Raw genomic sequence first — 25000 nt, 5'->3', positions numbered from 1 at the left:
ACACACACACACACACACACACACACACACACACACACACACACACACACACACACACAAATACATTATGTATTAGATTAGGTTTACGTGTTTTTCCGAGAGTTTACGAGAGTAGTGAATGTCTGTGTTTATCTGAAGCTGCTTCATGGCTCCAGCAAATGCAATTTGGATTCCATCGTGCAGGAACCAAATCTTAGAGTTCGTGTTTGCAACGGAGAGCCCCAATTTCTTTTACTTTTTTTTTCCAACATTGCTGTGAATACAAATGCAGACATGAGATCCTTTGCTCACACTGTAATCAAATGCGGACACGAAAGAATTGGGTCTAACTGTAGTCAAAGGCAGACACAAAGGCCTTTGCCCCAACCGAAGTACAAATGCGGACAGGAAAATGTTTGCTGCAACTGTAGTCAAATGCGGACATGAAACCTTTTACTCTAACTGTAGTCAAATGCGGACACGAAATAATTTGCCCCAACTGATGTACAAGTGCGGACACGAAATCCTTTACTTCAAATGTAGTCAAATACGGACACAAAATAATTTGCCCCAATCGTAGTAAAAATGCGGACATGAAACCCTTTACTCTAACTGTAGTCAAATGCGGACACTCAAGTCTTTGCCCCAACTGTAGTCAAATGCGGACACTCAAGTCTTTGCCCCAACTGTAGTCAAATGCGGACACTCAAGTCTTTGCCCTAACTGTAGTCAAATGCGGACACTCAAGTCTTTGCCCCAACTGTAGTCAAATGCGGACACTCAAGTCTTTGCCCCAACTGTAGTCAAATGCGGACACTCAAGTCTTTGCCCCAACTGTAGTCAAATGCGGACACGAAAGTCTTTGCCCCAACTGTAGTCAAATGCGGACACTCAAGTCTTTGCCCCAACTGTAGTCAAATGCGGACACTCAAGTCTTTGCCCCAACTGTAGTCAAATGCGGACATGAAACCCTTTGCTCCAACTAAAATACAAATGCGGACATGAAATCCGTTGCTCTAACTGTAGTACAAATGTGGAGATGAAACAATTTACTCCAACTGTAGTCAAGTGCGGACATGAAAGTCTTTGCCCCAACTGTAGTCAGATGTGGACGTGAAACCCTTTGTCCCAACTGTAATCAAGTGCGGACGTGAAAATCTTTGCCCCAACTGAAATACAAATGCGGACATGAAGGTCTTTGCCCCAAATGTAGTCAAATGCGGACACAAAATCCTTTTCTCCAACTATAGTCAAATGCGGACACAAAATCCTTTTCTCCAACTATAGTCAAATGCGGACATGACACCCAACTGTACTGCGTAAGGCGAAGCTGCTCTCGCCTTGAGGCGCTTAGCGGCGGTCGTTGTCGTTGTTGTCTTCGTCGTCCCAATAACATCTTTTTTTTTTTTTTTTTTTTTTTTTTTTTTTTTAAGCACAACCTCTCGCGTTATCTGATTCAAGTTGATACGCAGATTCGTCAATCTGGTCCTAAGATTTTATTTGATATTTTCATTATGAAGAGTCAGCTGTAATAGAAAAATATCTTCATTCTTCTTTGAGTAGAGACTTTAACTCTTACATAGACGAATAATATGGTGTATTTTAGCATGGGTGCATGGGTGCATTTTAGCATGGAATTAGTACCCTTTTACCAGTATGTTCTCAGATGAAGAAGATCACTTGCCGTACTTGCCAACAATAAAATAAAATAGAATAAATTACATTACGGTCTCGACCCCTGTCTGCCATCAACCGAACAAAATCATGTGTGTTAGACAGAATAAAGTCTACTACGTTGAGTAAAAATTCTATTTGTTATATACGTGATCATGTCAGGGGAATCAGGTTAAAAAAAGGTCATATTTATATCAAATACGGTACGTTTGGTTTGATACATTTTTTTTTTAATAACCGCAACAGGTGGTTGGATCACGAAGGGGAAGGACTGTGTGGTGGTAGTCAGGTTTAAAAAAAGAGAGAGAGAGAGAGAGAGAAATACATAAGTTGGATAAACGAATTTTCTTTCCAAAAATATCCCCGTGCATTGTTGTTATTCCCGTGGCTGTGTGGTAGTCGGGTAAAAAAAAAAAAAAAAAGGAGAGAGAGAAAGAGAAAGAGAGAGAGAGAGAGAGAGAGAGAGAGAGAGAGAGAGAGAGAGCGAATATATGTAATTTGGATAAACGGATTTCCTTTCCAAAAATATCCCTGTGCATTGCTGTTGTTCCCTTGGCGGCGTGGTAGTCAGATTAAAAAGAGAGAGAGAGAGAGAGAGAGAGAGAGAGCGAGAGAGAGAGAGAGAGAGAAATATATCATTTGGATAAACGGATTTTCTTTCCAAAAATATCCCTGTGCATTGTTGTTATTCCCGTGGATGCGTGGGGCTCCAGGGTCGGGTTTCAACCTCCATAAAGTTGCCCGCAATGCTGCAATCAATCACAGCTGACCATCAGGCAGTCCATTGTAACAAGGGCGCTCAACCTTGCGTCATCAAGCATAGGCTTTTGGTGGTTCGTGCCAATTAATAGTAACTAGATTTAATACCAATTAGTAGTAAGTGGTATTGATACCAGTTACTAGTAACTGGTAACCCATTGTCCACTTCCGTTGCATCTTCCTCCTACGTCAAGTCGCTTTGTTTACATTTATTCAGTTCCTTGCTTACGTCATCTTGGAGTCGTGTCCACGTCATATTGTCTATTTGACGTCATATATCTTCTTGTCTACGTCATATTGCCTATTTGTCTACGTCATATATCTTCTTGTCTACGTCATATTGCCTATTTGTCTACGTCATATATCTTGTCTACGTCATATTGCCTATTTGTCTACGTCATATATCTTCTTGTCTACGTCATATTGCCTATTTGTCTACGTCATATATCTTCTTGTCTACGTCATATTGCCTATTTGTCTACGTCATATTGCCTATTTGTCTACGTCATATATCTTCTTGTCTACGTCATATTGCCTATTTGTCTACGTCATATATCTTCTTGTCTACGTCATATTGCCTATTTGTCTACGTCATATATCTTCTTGTCTACGTCATATTGCCTATTTGTCTACGTCATTTATCTTCTTGTCTACGTCATATGTTTGCGTTTAGTTTATATTACTTTCTTGTCTAAATCATACCTCGCTTCTGTCTATAATGTACATCTCATCTAGTGATAGAACGATACCAAAAATTTTTAACGATACCGATACAAGTTCCGATACGATTCTAAATTTCCGATTCCGATACTAGTCCCGATAAATGATTAATAGATGTACTTTGTCTATAGAGTATTTGTTTCCCAAACCAGCACCAGCGCCTGGAAATGACCGTCAATTTTAATAATCATTACAGGTATCGGAATCGCCAGTATCGGGACTCGTTTCGGAATCTGAAGTTTAGGGCAGTATCGGGCAGTATCGGAATCGTGTTGGTATCGTCACTAAATTCATATCCATCTTCTACACAATAACATTATTCATACAAGTACGAGTACCTTTTGTCACTAATTACAAAAATCACGTCACTATTCATTCACCTAAAGGTGATGTCACACTAAGCATTTCTCGCTAGCTTTTGCTACTTCGTTTCATAAGAAACGACTTCGGTGACGTTCTTTTGTTTTCTAGATTTCCTAATGTCAAATTTCTCTTGCGTCATATATTTAGAAGCTGAAAGACGACCTAAGAAAAGTTAAACCTAAAATACGAATGTTAGACACATTGTTGAAATGTTCTTACGGAATTCTAGAATACTGTAACCGAAGTCGTTTCAACCCAAACGAAAAAGCAAAACCAAGTAGCATGCTAGCTTAGTTTGTCGCCACCTTTGGGCAGATCGAGCGGGTACGATCAAATTAATAATTGTATAAAGACAATTGGACAACGGGTCAATTGTCTGCAAGGTACGAAGCAGAACTGCTGTGTGTATGTGCGTGTTTGTGTGTGCATATGTGTGTGTGTGTGCATATGTGTATGTGTGCGTATGTGTGTGTGCGTGTGATTCATCACGGTCTTGGATCACGTGCTAAGCTCGTGATCGACAGTTATCACCCTAACGGATGAGAAATGAAATCTCACATTTAGCCCGATCTATGGGCACTAATGTGATCTTACACGCACACACACACACACACACACACACACACACACACACACACACACACACACACACACACACACACACACACACACACACACACACACACACACACACACACGTCCTTGCCCACCAGAGTTGGAGTACCGGCTCGCAGTGTAGCAATTCTGATTCTTTCTTCTACCCTAGGAGGACTCGAATTCGGGTCGTTGAATTAGCGGTCGAGAACTGTACCAATGCACCATCGAGCCGGTGTGTGTGTGTGTGTATGTGTGTGTGTGTGTGTGCGTGCGTGCAATATGTCTTTGTTTACATACTTTGATAGTGCAGGATGTGTATGTATGTGTGTGTGAGTGATTCACCATGGTCTTGGATCACGTGTTGGAATCGTGATCGACAGCTATTTCTCTCCCGGAAGAGAGCTCAGAGCTCATAAATGACCGAACTACGGTTAATGCTGTGACCGTACACGCACACACACACATACCCAACTCCCCGCCCACGAGAGTTGGAGTAACGACTCGCAGCGCATCGATAATGTAATTATTTCAGCCCTGGACGGGATTCGAACCCGGACTGCCGTAGTAGCGGCCGGGAACTCACTGCGCTCTGATTGTGTGTGTGTGTGTGTGTGTGTGTGTGTGTGTGTGTGTGTGTGTGTGTTCCATTTGGACTGGGCAATATGGAGCGAGCCATATTCCAGGCAATAAAACTCACTTATGGTCCGTATCAGACCCGCCCAATTTGCTGCCAATTTTTTAGTCGTCCGATTTTTCAAACTCACGAGGACCATTTGGTGTTTGTTCTTCCTCGAGCAAAGAGTCCGAATGGAATTAAAAAAAAAAAAAAAAAAAAAAAGAGTCAAAGCTGATATCAAGTGTCGGTAATTGTTTTGTTGTTTTGTTTGTTCAGTTTGTTCAACAGAGGAGGAACTGGAATTCAAAAAAGAAAAAAATGGCGTTGGTTGAGGGAGACTTGCATTTGGTAGATTAACTCGTTCATTAAGCTAACAGCCCATCAGGCTCAACAAAATCCTATTAACACTGAGATAAATAAAATCGCTAATGGCAATCAGAATAAATTACAAAAAACAAGCAGCGGCTTCGCCGCTCCTGGCTACGTCAGGTTGCTTGGCCTGCGGCGCTTCCTCGCTTTGCTCGCGGGCGCTTCGCCCCTTTGTTAACTTAGATGTGTAAATAAAAGAAGTTTATGCAAAACATGGTTTTTATTTAGTCACACATATAATATTAGCTTTCTTTCCCCGCCTGAGGGTTGCATTCTTCGTCGTCTGTCCCGTCAGCGTATTTATCCACGCTTATTCATTTACGTTTTGGTGTATTCTGCCCGCCATCTGTGTCTTCATCACTCATACCTTTGATCTCTGTCAGTATGCTTTCCAACTTCTCGCGCAATTCCCTATTTTCATCCTTCAAATTGTCGCGCAATTCCCTATTCTCTTCCTTCAGCTTGGTTAAGATGTCTTCATCTTCTATTTCTTCTTCTTCCTCTTCTACTTCGCGTTCTTCTTCTTCACGTTCTTCTTCTTCGCGTTCTTCTATTTCTTCTATACACGCATACACCTATACACCTATACACACATATACACATACACATATTTATATACACATTGACATATATGCGTTGGGGGCCCCAGAGGATCAGCGGGGGGTCCCAGAGGATCAGCGGGGGCTCCCAGAGGAGCCGCAGGGACCCCCAGAGGAGCCACGGGGTCCCTAAGGAAACCACGGGGCCCCCAAAGAAGCCATCACATGAATTCAAGGGAACCCATGGCCTGTCGTTATAAATTATACATTTCGATATAATGTAGTCTACGCTTCTTCGCCGTTTTGTCTCTTGGCATCGTATCGGTAGTCGATATTGTATAGTCAGTCAGCCTTACGAAAGTGTCCTCCAAACACCGTCACCACTGAGGTCATTTTAGAATAATTTTGAAAGAGAAATGCATCTATAAGTTCCTGTGATCAGACTTTGCACAGTTTTTAATGAACTTCTTATATCCTGAGAAGTAATGCCGCATGAACGCCTCTCAATCCTCATCGTTCTCGGCCAATCTGTCGTCTGCATTGCCGTGACGTCACCATTCTCAGCCAATCAGTCGTCTTCGTTGCCGTGACGTCACCACTCTCGGCCAATCAGTTGTCCCCGTTGCCGTGACTTCACAGTGTGTTACCAAAACACCACCGTGACCGATGAAATTTTGAGACATTTGAATTTTTTTTTTTTTTCATACTTAGAAAAAATCAATTAGGAGGATCCCTTTGGCGACAGCCCCCTCCCCCAAAGAAAAGAAGAAAAAAATATGTATATATATATATAATGATAATGATGATAATAATGATAATGGTCATAATAATGATGATAATAGTGATGATAATAATGATGATAATGATGACAATAATGATAATGATGATAAATTATAAAAATAATAATAATAATAATAATAATAATGATAATAATAAAATCACTAAACGAAATCGGAAACCAATGCAAATGAAAGCGTGTGACCTTGCGACAAAAAAAAAAAAAAAAAAAAAAAAAAAAACATTCCTGGGGCTCAATGAAACCAGAAAGCGCCAAGTAGAATGAAAACACCAAAATCCCAAAATCCCAAGAAAGCGTATATACCTCACGTGCGTTCCCACCCCCCATTCCATAGTAAGGTGTGGAGGGAGACGATTCTCTACGACGTCAAGCTATGTGGATTTGTCCCAATCATAGTCCACAGATTCTTTGTGGGGGCTTTCTTCATCTGACTGAGGTCTTTTGACCAAAGCCAAAGAAACAAATCCATTCTCGTCTCGGGCTTCTTATACATGTAACCCGCTGCCCCATGACGGCCGGCAACGGACTTCACGCCTTCCATTAGATCTCTCCGGGAAGAGACGATGGATTCCCGTAGGAGTTGAGATAATGGGAATCTTCATACGGCTAATAATGATAATAATATAATATTGATAATATAATGATATTGATAACAATGATATTGATAATATTGATATCAATGATGATAATATCAATGATGATGATAATAATAATAATAATGATAATATTAATGTTAATAATATAAAAGTAATGTGATAAAAATATAATTATTATAATGATCATTTATAGTAATAATATAATATATAGAAATTATTATAACGATACTAATGATTGATAATAATGATAATGATGATAATAATGATAATGATGATGATAGTAATGATAGTATAATATTAACAATAATAAAATATAATAATATCAATATAATAATAATATTCATAATAATAATAATAATAATAATAATAATAATAATAATAATAATAATAATAATAATAATAAAAAACAATAATTAATGCAACACTGTACAGTGGAGATATAAAAGCCTTTCTTCTCTCAGGATCACAGTTCTATTATAAATATAACTTACATTACAGAGATTATGAGTTTCGATTCATTAGTTTGTCTTAGATCTAATCTATGTCGTAATGAAATTGCACCAGCGTGAATTATCTAGAAGTTATATATAATATATGCATTGCCAAATCAGTTGTGTGCGTGTGCGTGTCCGCGTGCAATTGTGGGTGCGTGTGTAGGTCTGTGTACGTGTGTGTGTGTGCTCGCGCCCGTGTGTAAGTGTGTATGTGTGTGTGGGTGGGTGGGTGTGAGTGTGTGCGTGTGTAGGTGTGTGTGCGTGTGCATATGAGTGTATGTGCAGTATGCGTGCATGTGCGTAAGTGTGTTTTCACATAATTATACATCTCCGATTGCAATATACATGAAAAGAGCAATGCTCGTGGGGTCCTGTATCTTGCTCTCCAAATTACCATACTTAATGTGCGCGCGTGTGTGTGTGATTCACCATGGTCTTGGATCACGTGTTGGAATTGTGATCGACACCTGTTACCCTCCGGAAGAGAGCTCAGAGTTCATATATAGCCGATCTATGGGTAATGCTGTGACCTTACACACACACACACATCCCCAACTCCCCGCCCACAAGAGTTGGAGTAACGACTCGCAGGGCAGCGATACTGAAGTTATTTCAGTCCTGGACGGGATTTGATCACGGACCTCCGTAGTGGTGGCCAGGAACTTTACCACCGCGCCATCGGGTCTTGTGTGTGTGTGCGTGTGTGTGTGTGTGTGTGTGTGTGTGTGTGTGTGTGTGTGTGTGTGTGTGTGTGTGTGTGTGTGTGTGCGTGTATGTAAGATCACGTGAACCCATGAAGGTGTGGACTTTCTTGCGAGCTCAGGCGAAAGAAAGAGAGAAGACGCGAAGCGTAAAGAAAAAAAAAATAACCAAATAAGGGGAAAGAAGAAGAAGAAGCCGACGAAGACAAACAAATGGTGAGGAGATATCCCCCCAGAAGGGAGTTCGGGGGGATAATAGAGGGGATTAGGACGTGGGAACAAGAGGGGAAATCTGCAAATATACACAATTGGTCGGAAGAGGAGGAGGAGGAGGAGGAGGAGGAGGAGGATGTAATACAAGTGAGGGAAAGGGGAGGAAGAATTGAAATACGGAAGAAAAATGCTCATTGGAAAATTGACTGTGTATTTATGTTGCTCTTACCCTCGGGAGGGCTGATTGCCTGTATCTGTGAAAGCTCCCAGGTCTTACATGTCAGTGTGTAGCAACCTTCTCATTGATGGGAGTTTCTGGCAACTTGTTGACATATTTGTACGTAGTATTTCCTGCCAGAGGAGAGGTAGGGATGCCAGTTGTGTCATTTTATTTTTGTTGGGGGTTTTGTTTGGGTATATGAAATAAATTTCACACATGCACATGGACAAATAATACACGCACACACACACACACACACACACACACACACACACACACACACACACACACACACACACACACACACACACACACACACACACACACACACACACACACCTCGTGGCGCAGTGATAGAGTTCCCAGCTGCCACTACGGCGGTCCGGGTTCGAATCCCCCTAGGGATGAAATAATTTCAGTATCGCTGCGCTGTGAGTCGTTACTCCAACTTGCGCGCTGCAGTTCGTGACGCACATGTCACGGCTGCAGAAGACAGAAGAGCAAAATTTCTTGAATGGTGTGAGGGCTTTAACGCTCACACCTCCCTAGCAGATGAAGTACGCAGAGGAACACACTTATGAGAGTGACCTTAAAGTAGGACCTTGAAACGAGTCTTTACCCCCCGGAGGGTGTTTCTGAAGGACTCGGAGAAGAGCTTCGAGTGTGAGGGTGTTCTCCTCGAAGTATCATTTTGATTTACTTATAATAAGTTCTTTGGGTTTACTTCATGACCCTGAGGAACCTGTGAGACGCAAGAAGGTTCTTCTGTGTCCTTTTAGTATCACGAAGTTTTCATCGAAGTGCCGTATTCGTCATCGTGAGGATCATTATCAGCATATCTCTCTCTGTCTCTTTCTCTCTCTCTCTCTCTCTCTCTCTCTCTCTCTCTCTCTCTCTCTCTGAGGAACCTGTGAAACCTAAGAAGGTTCTTCTGTGTCCTTTTAGTATCACGAAGTTTTCATCGAAGTGCCGTATTCGTCATCGTGAGGATCATTATCAGCATATCTCTCTCTGTCTCTCTCTCTCTCTCTCTCTCTCTCTCTCTCTCTCTCTCTCTCTCTCTCTCTCTCTCTCTCTCTCTCTCTCTCTCTCTCTCTCTCTCTCTCTGAGGAACCTGTGAAACCTAAGAAGGTTTCTCTGTGTTCTTTTAGTGTCACGAAGTTTTCATCGAAGTGCTGTATTGGTCATTGTGAGGATCATCAGCCCTTTTTCTCATTCTTTCTCTCTCTCTCTCTCTCTCTCTCTCTCTCTCTGTCTTTCCCTCTCTCTCTCTCTCCCTCTCTCTATTTCTCTCTCTCTTTCTCTCTCTTTTTCTTTTACTCAATGACCCTGAAGGCCCTACGAAGCTCTTCACTATGCCTCAAGTACGACATCGAGAATGATCTCGTTCCGTATTGAAATGGATTTTTTATATATATTTTCCTTTCTGCTCTTCGAAATCGGCATTCTCACTTCGGCCGTATATCGAAAACGTCTTTTCATATTTTCTCTTGTGCCCTTTTGGAATTGGCAATTCCACCTCAACCTCGTTCCAAGGATCTCCTTCTGAGTTCGAGGAGAACGGGAGGAGGAGGGGGGAGGGGGGAGGGGGGGTCTCGGAGTGACCAGAGTCCATGGACTTCTCCGTCGGAGGAATCGTCGAAGTGGAAAAGGATTCTGCTGCCGAAGTAAATCACTTTGACACCTTCGCTTCTTCACCAAGAACCTTTCTGACTTCGTGGCTTTTGAAGCTCGCCAAGGACATCGTAGACATGGACATGGTCGAAGACACCCCGTGTGTGTGTGTGTGTGTGTGTGTGAGAGAGAGAGAGAGAGAGAGAGAGAGAGAGAGAGAGAGAGATTCACCATGGTCTTGGATCACAAATTGGACTCCTGATAGACAGCCATTTCCCTCCCGGAAGAGAGCTCAGAGCTCATATATAACCGATTTATGGGTAATGCTGTGACCTTGCACGCACGCACACACACACCCCGCCCACGAGAGTTGGAGTAACAACCCGTAGCACAGCGATGCTGAAATTATTTCAGCCCTGGGCGGGTGTCGAACCCGGCCCGCCGTAGTGGCAGGCGGGAACTCTACCAACAGCGTATGTGTGTGTGTAAGAGTGTATACATACGTGTATATATACGGTTGTAATTTGGTACCTAGTTATTTTCGAAGGTTTTCTGCGATTTTTTTTTTCAATCGTGTTAGGAAATAACAATATTAAATTTTTCATTTCACCCTGTAAGTTTATATTTGCACCAGTGCTATTAGTCCTAAAGTTGGTTTCATTTTGCAATTTAAGATTTTATCCTTTAGTAAATTTATTCTTTCTCATTTCAGAGCCAAGCGAAAGTAATTGGACATCCATCGTAGATAAGGTAAGGAAATACTTCATTAACATGCACGATTATGTTTCAATGCCCCTGACACATTTATATCTCACTATTCATAAAACATACATACATATATAAATATATAAATATATAAATACATGCATACATACATACATACGTACATATGTAAGGACAGTGTGCAGTGTTTTTTTTTTGCAAATTATTTTCACATGTGCTTGTGAATTACTGCATACATGTATATATACATACACATAAATTACATATATACATACATTCATGTATGAATATATACATACATATATACATACACATATAAAATACATATATACATACATTCATATATAAATACATATATACATATATACATACATGCATTCATACATATGTACATACATAATACGTATATTGTATATTTATGTTTCATGTTGTATATTGTATGTCGTATGTGGTATATCACATATCGTGCACTGTACAATGTTCAGTACAATGTGCATCATGGATTAATCGTTAAGTTTTAGACATTATGAACACTGTACACTGTAAATTGTACAACACATATTACCTATGACACGGATGTGAGCATTTGTCCTACATCAATTGGGGTTGGCGAAATGTCCATCAGGACACAAAGAACGTTTCGCAGGACCGCCTACGAAGTCAGCTCGAACCAAACCTGCTAAAAGGCACATTATTTACAGAATTGGCCATCACGTTCTCATTTTTTGACAATTGGCGGATGACGATAGGCTGTATGAAGGTTGATTAATCGCATTCCCAAATGGAAATGTGTGTCATGCCATTTACCCAACGAACACCCACTCGTCATCTCATCCATCCATCCATCCATCCGTCCAGCCAGCCAATGAGGGTCCTATTAATTGTTGCTTTTATGAACTCATTCTGCATGAATACTTTCAATTCTCTCTCTGTTGTGTTTTTTCGTTTTGCCGTATCTTTTTTAATGAAGTACCTATAGTTGACCGCTCGACACCAATGACTCTTTCTATATATGTGTATATATATATATATATATATATATATATATATATATATATATATACATATACACTGAATGTTTCCCAGTGATCAATTAATAAGAAAGTCGTACTCAACTTATATCTCTCTTGATAGCGTATTGGTTTAAGTCACTGTAACTTTGTTACGGGTTAGCTGGGTTCGAATCCTCGGCTCGTCCACGTTTCAATTTCCAACGGATGCCTCCATCGAGCGATTCTTCAGTATCGACTGCGATGGCATGGAATTAAAAGTGATTTGTGGTTGAAAAAATATATATATATATATATATATATATATATATATATATATATGTATGTATGTATTTGTGTCATTATGACACAAACACTTGTCGGAAGACTAGCCTACATAAAGGATTTGATGAAATATAGTACATACCACGTTTAACCCAGGTGTCCATGAACTAAGTCGTTCCGTTTTGCAGGGTCATGGTGGCGTGATGGTACGGCCTTTGTCTTATAAAAAGCTAGCCGCTCAGGCGAGGGTTCGAATCCCAGTAGGAAAGTTATTTCACCATTATATATATATATATATATATATATATATATATATATATATATATATATGTGTGTGTGTGTGTGTATTATAGTCTTATTCACCTGCTAGTGGGGGTCCCCTCTCTGAACAGAACAGCATCCGATCGAGGCCTTGGTTACCCCCGGGATGTTCCCCTTGACATGTTGAAGCTTTCGGGCTCTCATCGGACAGGGTGACAAATGTCGATCACGAGTGTAGCACGTGATCCATAACCATAGTGAGTCGTTCTGGAGCCTTAAGAAGTTTTTTTTTTTTTTTTTTTTTTTTAGCCTGACCCATAGAAGCAGGTGGAATATTAAGGTTAATCCAAAATTAGATATGGCTGTACACACCCACGGAGCGAGTCCACAAAGATAATGGTGATAGACAAATAAATAGATGGGCTTTGATGACACAAATACCATATTTGCTTGTCACCGTGATAAAACACGAGTAATGAACCAGAGGGGCGGTAATGATTCTGTACCCTCAGAAGGGGACGGTGGCGTTGATTGTGACGTCAGAGGGAAGGATAGTGACGTTTGTGACGTCATAGGGGAGGATAGTGACGTTTGTGACGGCAGAGGGGAGGACAATGACGTTGGTTTTGACGTCAGAGGTGAGGACAATGACGTTGGTTTTGACGTCAGAGGGGAATATAGTGACGTTGATTGTGACGTCAGAGGGAAGGATAGTGACGTTTGTGACGTCAGAGGGAAGGATAGTGACGTTTGTGACGTCAGAGGGGAGGATAGTGACGTTTGTGACGTCAGAGGGAAGGACAGTGACATGTGTGACGTCAGATGGGACGATGATATTGGTCGTGACGTCAGAGGGGACGATAAGGTTGGTCGTGACGTCAGAGGGGACGATAAGGTTGGTCGTGACGTCAGAGGGGACGATGAGGTTGGTCGTGACGTCAGAGGGGACGATGAGGTTGGTCGTGACGTCAGAGGGGACGATAAGGTTGGTCGTGACGTCAGAGGGGGCGATGAGGGTGGTTGTGACGTCAGAGGGGACGATGAGGTTGGTCGTGACGTCAGATGGGACGATGACGGTGGTTGTGACGTCAGAGGGGACGATGACGTTATGACGTCAGTGGATGGAAGATGACATTATACGTTGACACAAGGGGAGCACAGATTATGATTTCTTCACTGTAGATCAAGAGTGTGTGATATGCGAGGCGGGGTTGGTGAGGTATGTAAAACGAGGTTTCGTGGGAGATTAATAAAATCGCCTGACGGCAGACATAATCAAAGGAAACGTCCCAAACGGTACTCAAGGATCTTAAGGACCACTTCTCAGCTCGAGAAGAGAATTAGAGGAAAGCGAGGCTCATCCTACGAGGAGCTTCCTCAAGCCCTCAGGAAATCCCCAGAAACTGCTCAGGACTTATCCAGCTGCGGGAGCTGTTAAGGATTTCGAAAGGGGCCTGTTAGTACAGAAACGATCGTTCATTGTCGCTTTGTTTCGTTCACTGGGGACGATTTCCACGCTGATGCCGGTAGAGATGGGTTTCTGTGTACGATGAATTTTGAAACGGGAGAGTCGGATCTTGTGGAGTGTAATGATAGTTTTGTGGTTTGGAATAACTACACAGTGCTCTAATGTTATCATCGTTTTTTCATTTCTATCTTGGGGCAAGTTTGTTAGAAAAAGAGGATTTGTTTTTTGTTGTTTGATTAATGTCCTTGGCGTAGTGGACACATTAAGGAAAATTAGGAAATAGTGACTAATGAGAAAGTGCATATTAAGGAAGGTTATTTGCATTAAACGGGGTATATGATAGAGCGACGGTTCTTTGTACACCTTGTGTACACACACACACACACACACACACACACACACACACACACACACACACACACACACACACACACACACACACACACACACACACACACACACACACACACACAACTCGTCGCGCAGTGGTAGAGTTCCTGGCTGCCACTACGGCGGTCCGGGTTCGAATCTCGCCCAGGGATGAAATAATTTTAGCATCGCTGTGCTGCGAGTCGTTACTCCAACTCTCGTGTGTTTGTGCATGTAAGGTCACAGCATTACCCACAGATCGATCATATATGAGCTCTGAGCTCTCTTCCGGGAGGGAAGTAGCTGTCGATCACGAGTCCAACACGTGATCCAAGACCATGGTGAATCACACACATACATACACAGGTAAGCACACACACACACGCATACACACACACACACACACACACACACACACACACACACACACACACACACACACACACACACACACACACACACACACACACACACACACACCTATACACACAAACATCCACATCCAGATTAACAGTACTCTAATGTGTTCCAGTTCAAACTAGGGGACCAAACTCGAGACCGCTTGATTAGCAGGATAAATCGGTACCTCAAGGCCAGCAAGCCGTGTGTGTGTGTGTGTGTGTGTGTGTATTCACCACGGATCTGCTGCATCCTCTTGTCGAGACAGCCAGACACCATCCTACGGCAGCGATGTGTGTGTGTGTGTGTGAGAGAGAGAGAGAGAGTGTGTGTGTGTGTGTGTAATTGTGTGTTCATATGTGTATGTATGCATGTGTACTGAAAACTTGTAATGAAATTGTTTGTTTTAATAGAATATTGTTAGTGGTTGACAAATAAATGAAAAAATGTCCACTTCCAGTAGGTGCATATTCATTTGTCTATTTACATATTCTGTTCATTATATATATATATATATATATATATATATATATATATACATATATATCACTAGGACGAAATATAATAACACATTTGTCAAACGCACGAAGAATCCACAGTCGGAATTAAAAAGGAAACTAAGAAGAAAGTTAAATTTTTCTATTTCGGTTAATATCTATAGCCCTCCTCATGAAAGTACAAAATACAAGAGTTGTTTGAGACTTAAATACTATTAAGATGAAAGAGGGACAGGAACATGGGTAGATGACGGACAACATTCCGTCACTCAGGGCGGGGTCAGAAGGGGGAAGGAGTGTGAGGTCAGAAGGGGAGGGGGAGCGGGGTCGGGAGGGTGAAGATTCTTAACCAAACGACTCACAGCTGGACGTGAGATTATGTACGAAGATTGTTGTCCTTTGGTGATGATAAGGTTCGGACATTCTTCAGTTAAGGCGGGATTACCTTCCGACCCCGCACTCGCCCCCCCCCCCCCCTTTGTGTCACCATTTGTAGTCCCCTTAGTCAAGCTCCACTTAGTATTATCTTATGTATAGGAGAAGGGAATTAAACTGAGCTTAATTTTTCTTTCTTTTCTTCCCGAATAATACTACACTTGGTTCTTTAAGTTACACCAAGGGACTCCCGTCGAGAATCCTCAATTTGGGTACTAGGTCAGTTCTGCAATGACGTCACGATTTCTTTAGTCCAATGTTCTTTAATTTCAGATTTAAGAACCTCCCTAAGGGCGTGATCTTACAATCGTGAACCGATTGAATTTTTTCCTCCACCCCTTCTCCAATCAGAACAGCTGTTACAAACCCCGCATGCAATACTGCTTACTCAAGCAATCTCGAATTCAATGCACACTGACTTAGTTTACATATTGTTACATCAACATAAAAATGCACATTATACAGCAATGAAATCGGGTCCCTGGCGACTGTAAATATTAAGCGAGGAGCGAGCTTGTGCAACTTCCTAGCCTACGGATTGTTGTTTACCAGACATCCAACACATAAAGATTAAATTCTCGACACCTACCCCTCTATCTACCTCATTTGTCTACTTATATTTACGAGCCTCATCTACGTGCCTCTTACACTCTGACCTCACACCCCTCTTCCTTCTAACCTTGCCCTGAGTGACGGAATGTTGCCCGTCATCTACCCATGTTCCTCCCTGTCTTTCATCTTAACAGTATTTAAGTCTCAAACAACTCTTGTATCTTGTACTTTCCTGAAGAGGGCTATAGCTATTAGCCGAAATATAGAAGTTTAACTTTCTTCTAGTTTCCTTTTTAATTCCGACTGTGGGTTCTTCGTGCATATATATATATATACATACTTTATATATATATATAAATGTATATATAAATATATATAAATAAATATCTATATATATATATATGTATATAACACATATAAACATACACACACACACACACACACACACACACACACACACACATATATATATATATATATATATATATATATATATATATATATATGTGTGTGTGCGTGTGCGTGTGCGTGCGTGTGTGTGTGTGTGTGTGTGTGTGTGTGTGTGTGTGTGTGTGTGTGTGTGTGTGTGTGAAGATATCCTAACAGGTTTTAAAAAAGGCAGAGTGAAAACACGCAAGTAAAAAAGAGTTTATTCTTTGACCAGTTTTGCAATGTGGTGCCTCTTCAGAAGAAGCACCACAGTGCAAAACTTGTCAAAATAATACATTCTTGTTCTACTTGTGTGTTTTCCCTCTGCCTCTCTTATATATATATATATATATATATATATATATATATATATATATATATATATATATATATATATATATATATGCAACACAATTCACTAAAACGCGTGAATGTAAGATTTGCCAGAAAACCACTCGGGAAATAAGACACTATAATCCGAATGTTTTCGTCTATTTAGACGGAAATGTCTGAATAGACGAAATTGTTGGAATCAGAGTGTCTTATTTCCCGAGTGGTTTTCTGCGATATATATATATATATATATATATATATATATATATATATATATATGTATGTATGTATGTTTCGTTGAAGGTGATGGATTGCTCAATACTAATTAATTTCTTGAAGGTATTTTCTTTATACCTTATATTAAGACCTTTCTAAGGTATAAAGAAAATACCTTCAAGAAACTAATTAATACTGAGCAATCCATCACCTTCAACGAAACATGCATTAGAGAGAACCTCCTGTCCATGTATAAACTATATATATATATATATATATATATATATATATATATATATATATATATATATATATATATGTATGTATGTATGTATGTATATACGTACATATTCATAGTATCCTGTCTCCAGGCTGTTTCTACTTCACTGATGGCGAAACTTACATCTTGACAGTCGAATTCCCCCTTTGGTTTGTCACGCAACAAAAGCGGATGGGCGTGGAATCACACAACACCGCGCGCCCTCTGGTTTGTCTCTCCCGGAACCGGGATCGAATCGCAAAGCCCCGGATATCCGACAGTCCCTCCGGTCTCGATTCCATTTCGTTTCCGGGCCTTTGGAGAATCGTCCGGAAGCCTCCTTCTCGTGATTCAATCTAGCGTGAATCATATATGTTAACAAAGCCATGTATATCAAGTTGAGATAAATTGTCTTTATTTGAAAAAAATATATATATATATAGCGGGGTGAAATGACAGATTTGATGAATGTATAATTGAAATATTGATAATATTATATTCTAACAAAAACAACTATGTCAACTTGACATAGTTTTTCTTCATCAACTAACTAAACGAAATAACACATTTTATAAAAAAAAATGATAAAATTATTAATATTCATATATGTTAAACGTAGCTATATCATATTGACATATTTTTTTATTAAAAAACTAACGAGATAACACAATTAATGGATTTTTTTTCTTCAAAATTTTAACCATGAAAACAGCGAACAAAATAAGATATTTATTCGAAAAGGATTTAACATTTTAACCAAAGAATAATAAGGCATACTGGGTAAGCATGAAATAGAAATTGATTCTTATGCTGAGCATGGACAATACACATGCTGTAACAATATTTACGTGTGACGAAATCTGAGTTGCTAGCTTGGCTTGGTCAGCAACTGCTGACTTCCAGGCAACGCTGCCTCGCTGATAAGCCCTCAGCACTGAGATACTGAATTCAGACCTGCTCCACATGAAAAGACTGAGCCTGATATGACGTCACTGGTGACGCAAGCAGTCCCGATCGCTCGATGCAGGTGCTCTCTCTCTCTCTCTCTCTCTCTCTCTCTCTCTCTCTCTCTCTCTCTCTCTCTCTCTCTCTCTCTCTCTCTCTCTCTCTCTCTCTCTCTCTCTCTCTCTCTCTCTCTCTCTCTCTCTCTCTGGCTCTCTGTCTGTCTGTCTCTCTTTCTCTCTCTCTCTCTCTCTCTCTCTCTCTGTGTCTGTCTGTCTCTCTTTCTCTCTCTATCCCTCCCCCCCCCCTCTCTCTCTCTCTCTCTCTCTCTCTCTCTCTCTCTCTCTCTCTCTCTCTCTCTCTCTCTCTCTCTCTCTCCCTCTCTCTCTCTCTCTCTCCCCCTCTCTCTCTATCCCTCTCCCCCTCCCCTCTCTCTCTCCCTCTCTCTCTCTCTCTCTCTCTCTCTCTCTCTCTCTCTCTCTCTCTCTCTCTCTCTCTCTCTCTCTCTCTCTCTCTCTCTCTCTCTCTCTCTCTCTCTCTCTCTCCCTCCCCCCTTCTCTCTCTCCCTCCCCCTCTCTCTCTCCCTCCCCCCTCTCTCTCTCTCTCTCTCTCTCTTTCTCTCTCTCAAAGGATTACAAAGGAGGAGCATGCCTACAGGAGACCTTTTGGTCCATAACTAGGTCGGATGTGAGAAAAAAAAAGATAAATAAATAAATGAAAATTATAGTAATATAAATAATAGTAAATAGAATAAATAAACGCGTAGGTATAGTTAAATAATAAACAAACGGGTAAATAGTAAATAATAATAAATTGGCATAAATAATAATAAATGAAAATCTCTCTCTTCTCTCTCTCTCTATCTCTCTCTCTCTCTCTCTCTCTCTCTCTCTCTCTCTCTCTCTCTCTCTTTCTCTCTCCCACCAAAGAGTTACCTTTGTATTAATCCTGCATTGAACTCGGCCTAATGAATAAATACAGTCCTCTTCAAATGCTCTGGTGGCGTTATCGGAAGCGTGCTGCTCTCATATCCGTTTCCTTGTCGGTTCGAATCCCGCATTCCTCTCCGATTCTAGCCGTGACTGTTCATGAGCTGCCCCAACAGTCCAAGCTTTAGCTACACAGCGCCCCCTGGCGTAGTCTCCTCTCATTCTTCTCATGACGTCAGACATGATACTTGTGACGTAACATATCGACACAGAAGTTTGTAGTGGTGATGGAATGATACCGGAATATTTAACGATTCCGATACGATTTCCGATACCAATGTAAAATTCCGATTCCGATACGATTTCCGATACCAATGTAAAATTCCGATTCCGATACGATTTTCGATACCAATGTAAAATTCCGACTCCAATAAGATTTCGATACCAATGTAAAATTCCGATTCCGATACGATTTTCGATACCAATGTAAAATTCCGATTCCGATACGATTTCCGATACCAATGTAAAATTCCGATACGATTTTCGATACCAATGTAAAATTCCGATTCCGATACGATTTCCGATACCAATGTAAAATTCCGATTCCGATACGATTTCGATATCTGAAGTAATTATAGTCTATGGTCATTTTCAGGCCCAGATTTTGCAACAAATACTTTATGAAAAAAGTTTATCAATCGTTTATCGGTATCGGAAGCTTAGAGCAGTATCGATACTCGTATCGTAATCATTAAAATTTTTGGTATCGCTTTATCTCCTGAATGTTACAGTAACATACCAACACTCTTGATTAAAATCACCTGGCGGCAAGAGGAATGACAAAGAAAAAGTGCCACCAAGTACGGAAGGGCCTAATCGAGATTGGTTTGAATCCCGTCACTACCAATGTGTTACCATGGAAACGAATAGAATCGAGGAAAGGTATCACCCGGTATGGAAGAGGATAAGGACGGGATGTGGTATCGATACTTGGTTGAATTGGACTTGGTTAGGTTAGGTTAGATTTGGTTAACATAGGTTTGGTTAGGCTTGGTCATTGGCACAATAAATAAATAAATAAAAAAATAAATAAATAAAGAATAAATAAATAAATTGTATGAAATGTATGAACACTGTTCATCCTACGATTTGTTGGAATGTGATGAAGTTGGTCTCAGCAATTTCACGAGTGAGTGTACTTCCTCCTATTCCTCCTCTTCCTCCTCTTCCTCTTCCTCATCTTTTTCCTCTTCCTCCTCTCCCCCTTCTCCTCTTTCTCCTCCCCTTCCTCCTCCTCCTCCTCTTTTTCCTCCATCTTCCTCCTCCTCCTCCTCTTCCTCCTCTTTTTCCTGCTCATCTTACTCCTCCACCTCCTCCATCTCCTCTTCCACTTCTTCCTCATCTTCCTCCTCCTCCTCCTCTTCCTCCTCCTCTTTTTCCTCCTCATCTTACTCCTCCTCTTCCACCTCTTCCTCCTCCTACCCTCCTCTTCCTCCTATTCCTTCTCACCCTCCTCTTCCACCTCTTCCTCCTCCTCCCCTCCTCTTCCACCACTTCCTCCTCCTCTTCCTCCTCTTCCTCCTTCCTGGAGCTTCGGTCCTACGCTGCACCCGGCCGGGGGGGATCCTGTAGGCCGCCGCCGCTGCCGGCGGCGACACTGATCAGCTTCACCTTCGGCGAAGCAAAAGCGCTCCCCATGTATCTCTTCTTGAGCGCAGAAATCTCATAAACTAGAACCATTTCCTGCTTACTCCCTTCCACCTCTTCCCTCTCCTCCTCCTCCTCCTCCTCCTCCTCCTCCTCCTCTTCCTACTCTTCCTACTCTTCCTACTCCTCTTCCTCCTCCTACTCCTACTCCTCCTCCTCCTCCGTATCCTTCTCTACCTACTTCTACTCCTACCCTTCGTTCGCCCCTTCGTCCTCGTCTTCCTTTTCTCCTGGTCCTCTTCCTCCTCCTCCTCCTCCTCCTCTTCCTCCTCCTCCTCCTCTTCCTCCTCCTCCTCCTCCTCCTCTTCCTCCTCCTCCTCCTCTTCCTCCTCCTCCTCTTCCTCCTCCTCCTCTTCCTCCTCCTCCTCCTCCTCCTCCTCCTCCTCCTCCTCCTCCTCCGTACCCTTCTCTACCTACTTCGTCTCCTACTTCTACTCCTACCCTTCGTTCTCCCCTTTCTCCTCGTCTTCCTTTTTTCCTGGTCCTCTTCCTCCTCTTCCTCCTCTTCCTCCTCCTCCTACTCCTCCTACTCCTCCTCCTCCTCCTTCTTCTCCTCCTCCTCCTCTTCCTACTCCTACTCCTCTTCCTCCTCCGTACCCTTCTCTACCTACTTCGTCTCCTACTTCTACTCCTACCCTTCCTCCTCGTCTTCCTTTTCTCCTGGTCCTCTTCCTCCTCTTCCTCCTTCTCCTCCTCACCTTCCTCCTCCTCCTCCTCTTCCTCTTCCTCCTCCGTATCCTTCTATACCTACTTCGTCTCCTGCTTCTACTCCTACTCCTCGTTCTCGCCTTCCTCCTCGTCTTCCTTTTCTCCCGGTCCTCCTCCTTCCTCGTCCTCCTCCTGCTCCTCCTCTTCTTCTTCCCCCTTCTTGGTCTTTACATCACACGAGTCCTCTCTCCTCCTCCTCCTCCTCCTCTCTACTTCCCCCTTTGACCTCCTTTTGCTGTCCCCATCGTCGTGGTAAGGCCATTCTTCTTCCTCCCATTGCCTAGTGTCTCATTCATTCTCTCTCTCTCTCTCTCTCTCTCTTTCTCTCTCTCTCTCTCTCGTTCTCTCTCTCTCTCTCTCTCTCTCTCTCTCTCTCTCTCTCTCTCTATCTCTCTCTCTCTTTCTCTCTTCCCTATCTCCCTCTCTTTCTCTATCTATCTCTCTCTCTCTTCCCTCTCTTCCTCCCTCTCTCTCCCTCTCTCTCTCTCTCTCTCTCTCTCACTCTATCTATCTATCTATCTCTCTCTGTCTCTCTCTCTCTCTTTCTCTCTCTATCTCCCCCCCTCTCTCTCTCTCTCTCTCTCTCTCTCTCTCTCTCTCTCTCTCTCTCTCTCTCTCTCTCTCTCTCTCTCTCTCTCTCTCTCTCTCTCATCCATTTCTCTTATTCCCTGCGCTCGTGCTACACTATTTCTTCACATTGTTGTGATCATCATGCTTCACTCATGCTTCACTCATGCTTCACTCATGCTTCAAGCACTATCCGACATCTCCATAAACAGCATATGTCACAGTTATGCTGAACATCATTCTTCACCATCGTGCACCATCTCTAATACTCAAACTATCCCTTATGTTATGTCACCAAACTATGCTTGACACCATCCTCTGTCTGAAAGTTATGCTGAACACCAATAACTACGACCACACTATGCCAAGTGCCCTTACCTACAACCGTATTGTGCTGAACACCATTTCGTCCCATTATCTTGTGTTGAACACCGGTTCGTCCTATTACTCTGTGTTGAACACCGTTTCGTAATACTAGACTGTGATGGAAACTATTTTCTACCTTTTCTACTATTACTGTGATAAACACAGGCTATAGATCATCATTGTTACCTCACTATACACACTATACCCCTTAACAATGACATACAGAACCCCAACCCACAATGCTCAACTATGCTGAAAACCATATCCTACAGAACACCAACCCACAATGCTCCATTATGCTGAAAACCATATCCTACCACCTCTCTATGCTGAGCACCCTTCTCCACAACCATGCCGCGTTCCTGCTCGTAGGCAGCACCGGAAACAATGCTTCACCTCTGCTTAGCATGTGAATGGCGACCAACCCTCGCCCCGCCATCCCGTCTGGCCATTTCCAACTCACTAAAATGCATTTCGCAACATTTTTGCAGTTGTTTTCAGTTGTTTTTTTTTCATTACGATCTCGCCTTCACTAGCGCTTCCCTCTCATACTCCCAAGTGCTACGCTACCTAGTGCCTCAGTACTACGCTATCCACCAGAGCTGGGCGCGTTCCTTTGTGCGTTATTATATGCGTTCCTATGTGCGTTCCTAGATGCGTTCCTCGTTGCCCTGAGCAAATTCATACTAGTCAGGACATCGAGGAACGCACACAGGAACGCGCTCAGCTCTGTTATCCTCAAACTCCATTATCATCCTGTAACCTCACCAGCACACTGTTATCATATTCCCCAGTATGATAATATCAAGATCAATTTGAGGCGTACGACAGGAGGCCCTTTACTTCACACACACGCTGGGAAAGCTCCCATGCAGTCACCCTTCCCATTCCTAACAACTCTCGACAGGTTTAATCAAATTGCCCCAATTCCCCAGTAATGCACAGCATACCCCTCGTACCACAGTATTATACTCATCTTTATTATACCCTCCAGTAAACCTCCCCAGTATGATATTCTTGACACCTTATGTTGTACCCTCATATGTTATACTCTCTAGCCGTTCATTATAATTTTTTTTTTTTTATAAATTTCCTGCGTTTGTCTCCAATTCATAGCAGTAAATTTCCAGTCACACCAAGCTTAGGACCCGTTTCCGACCGCCTTCGACCAAGAGATCGGTCGGCGACACATAACCTATGCAAGGAATTGAAATGGAAAAAAAAAGTTGATGTGGTTGATAAGATGAAAATTTGTGTTCTGGGGAATATTCAGTGTGTGTTGTAATACATCTATTCTATCTATATCTATCAATCTATTCTTGTACCGACTACCAGCGACTTTCAAAGAATACCTGCAACTGGTCGGCGACCATCATCTGGTCGCCGGTGGTCGGAAACTGGTCGTTAGCTTGGTGTGACTGGACCCTCAGTTACTTGCCCCAACAGTCCAGGCTTATAATAGGGCAGAGGTGACGGCTTCGGCCGCAGCTACTCAGCGCCTCCTGGCGTATGCTCCTCACCACCAGTACAGAGGCAGTGGTTTCCCCCCAGTACCCAAGTATCATGCTCGAGGCTACGCCAGTATCATACTCCCCAGTACCGTATCTCCTAGTGCCACGGTATTATGCTTTCCAGTTTCCCAAAATCTGGTGACAGATGGAATGAAGGGAATTCCACAGAGATTAATAAAATCGCCTGACGACAGCAGGAACGAAAGAAAAACTACACTAAACGGAAAGGATTAAAATGTCTTTACTCTTTCGCCTCTTTATCTTAAATTAGCACATTCCCTTCTACATCCATTCCTCAGCAATTAATTAAAGGACTTTTCTATTTTTTTCTTTTGCTTTGTCTTTATATATATATATATTTTTTATCATTTAGTCGCTCATTGTTTCTTTTCACCCAGAAAAAAAATATTGTACGTTTTGGAGAGTCAATTCCATACATCAAAGAGAAATGAGAAACGACGGCAGCAATTTTCTGCTAATATAGCAAAAATGAGGATGTCATGCAACTTCCGCGCCTGTTGCATGCAACGTCATAGCACTCTTCAGTCAGTGTACCACTCTTCCTTTTGTTAAGGAAGGCTTCAGGCTATGTATATATATATGTATATATATATGTATATATATATATATATGTGTGTGTGTGTGTGTGTGTGTGTGTGTGTGTATACATACGTACATACATATATATATATATATATATATATATATGTATATATATATATATGTGTGTGTGTGTGTGTGTGTATACATACGTACATACATATATATATATATGTTTATATATATATGTATATATATATAT

At 41.9% G+C, this 25000-nt stretch overlaps 1 protein-coding gene across 1 annotated transcript in view; it reads left to right on the top strand.

Moving 5' to 3' along the window:
- The window catches only part of LOC143032993 (uncharacterized), a 599624-nt gene that overhangs the window by 264177 nt on the left and 310447 nt on the right, over positions 1-25000 (top strand). Inside the window, exon 3 of the mRNA XM_076198187.1 lies at positions 10966-11003. The gene's annotated coding sequence lies outside the window, so the exon portion shown is untranslated. The remainder of the gene's footprint in view (positions 1-10965; positions 11004-25000) is intronic.

This window comes from Oratosquilla oratoria, chromosome 15 (assembly GCF_046742065.1).
Source record: "Oratosquilla oratoria isolate Oo_2021 chromosome 15, ASM4674206v1, whole genome shotgun sequence".
NCBI classification, from domain to species: domain Eukaryota; kingdom Metazoa; phylum Arthropoda; class Malacostraca; order Stomatopoda; family Squillidae; genus Oratosquilla; species Oratosquilla oratoria.
Note: the sequence above shows the minus strand (reverse complement) of the source record. Positions and strands in the feature narration are given on the sequence as shown.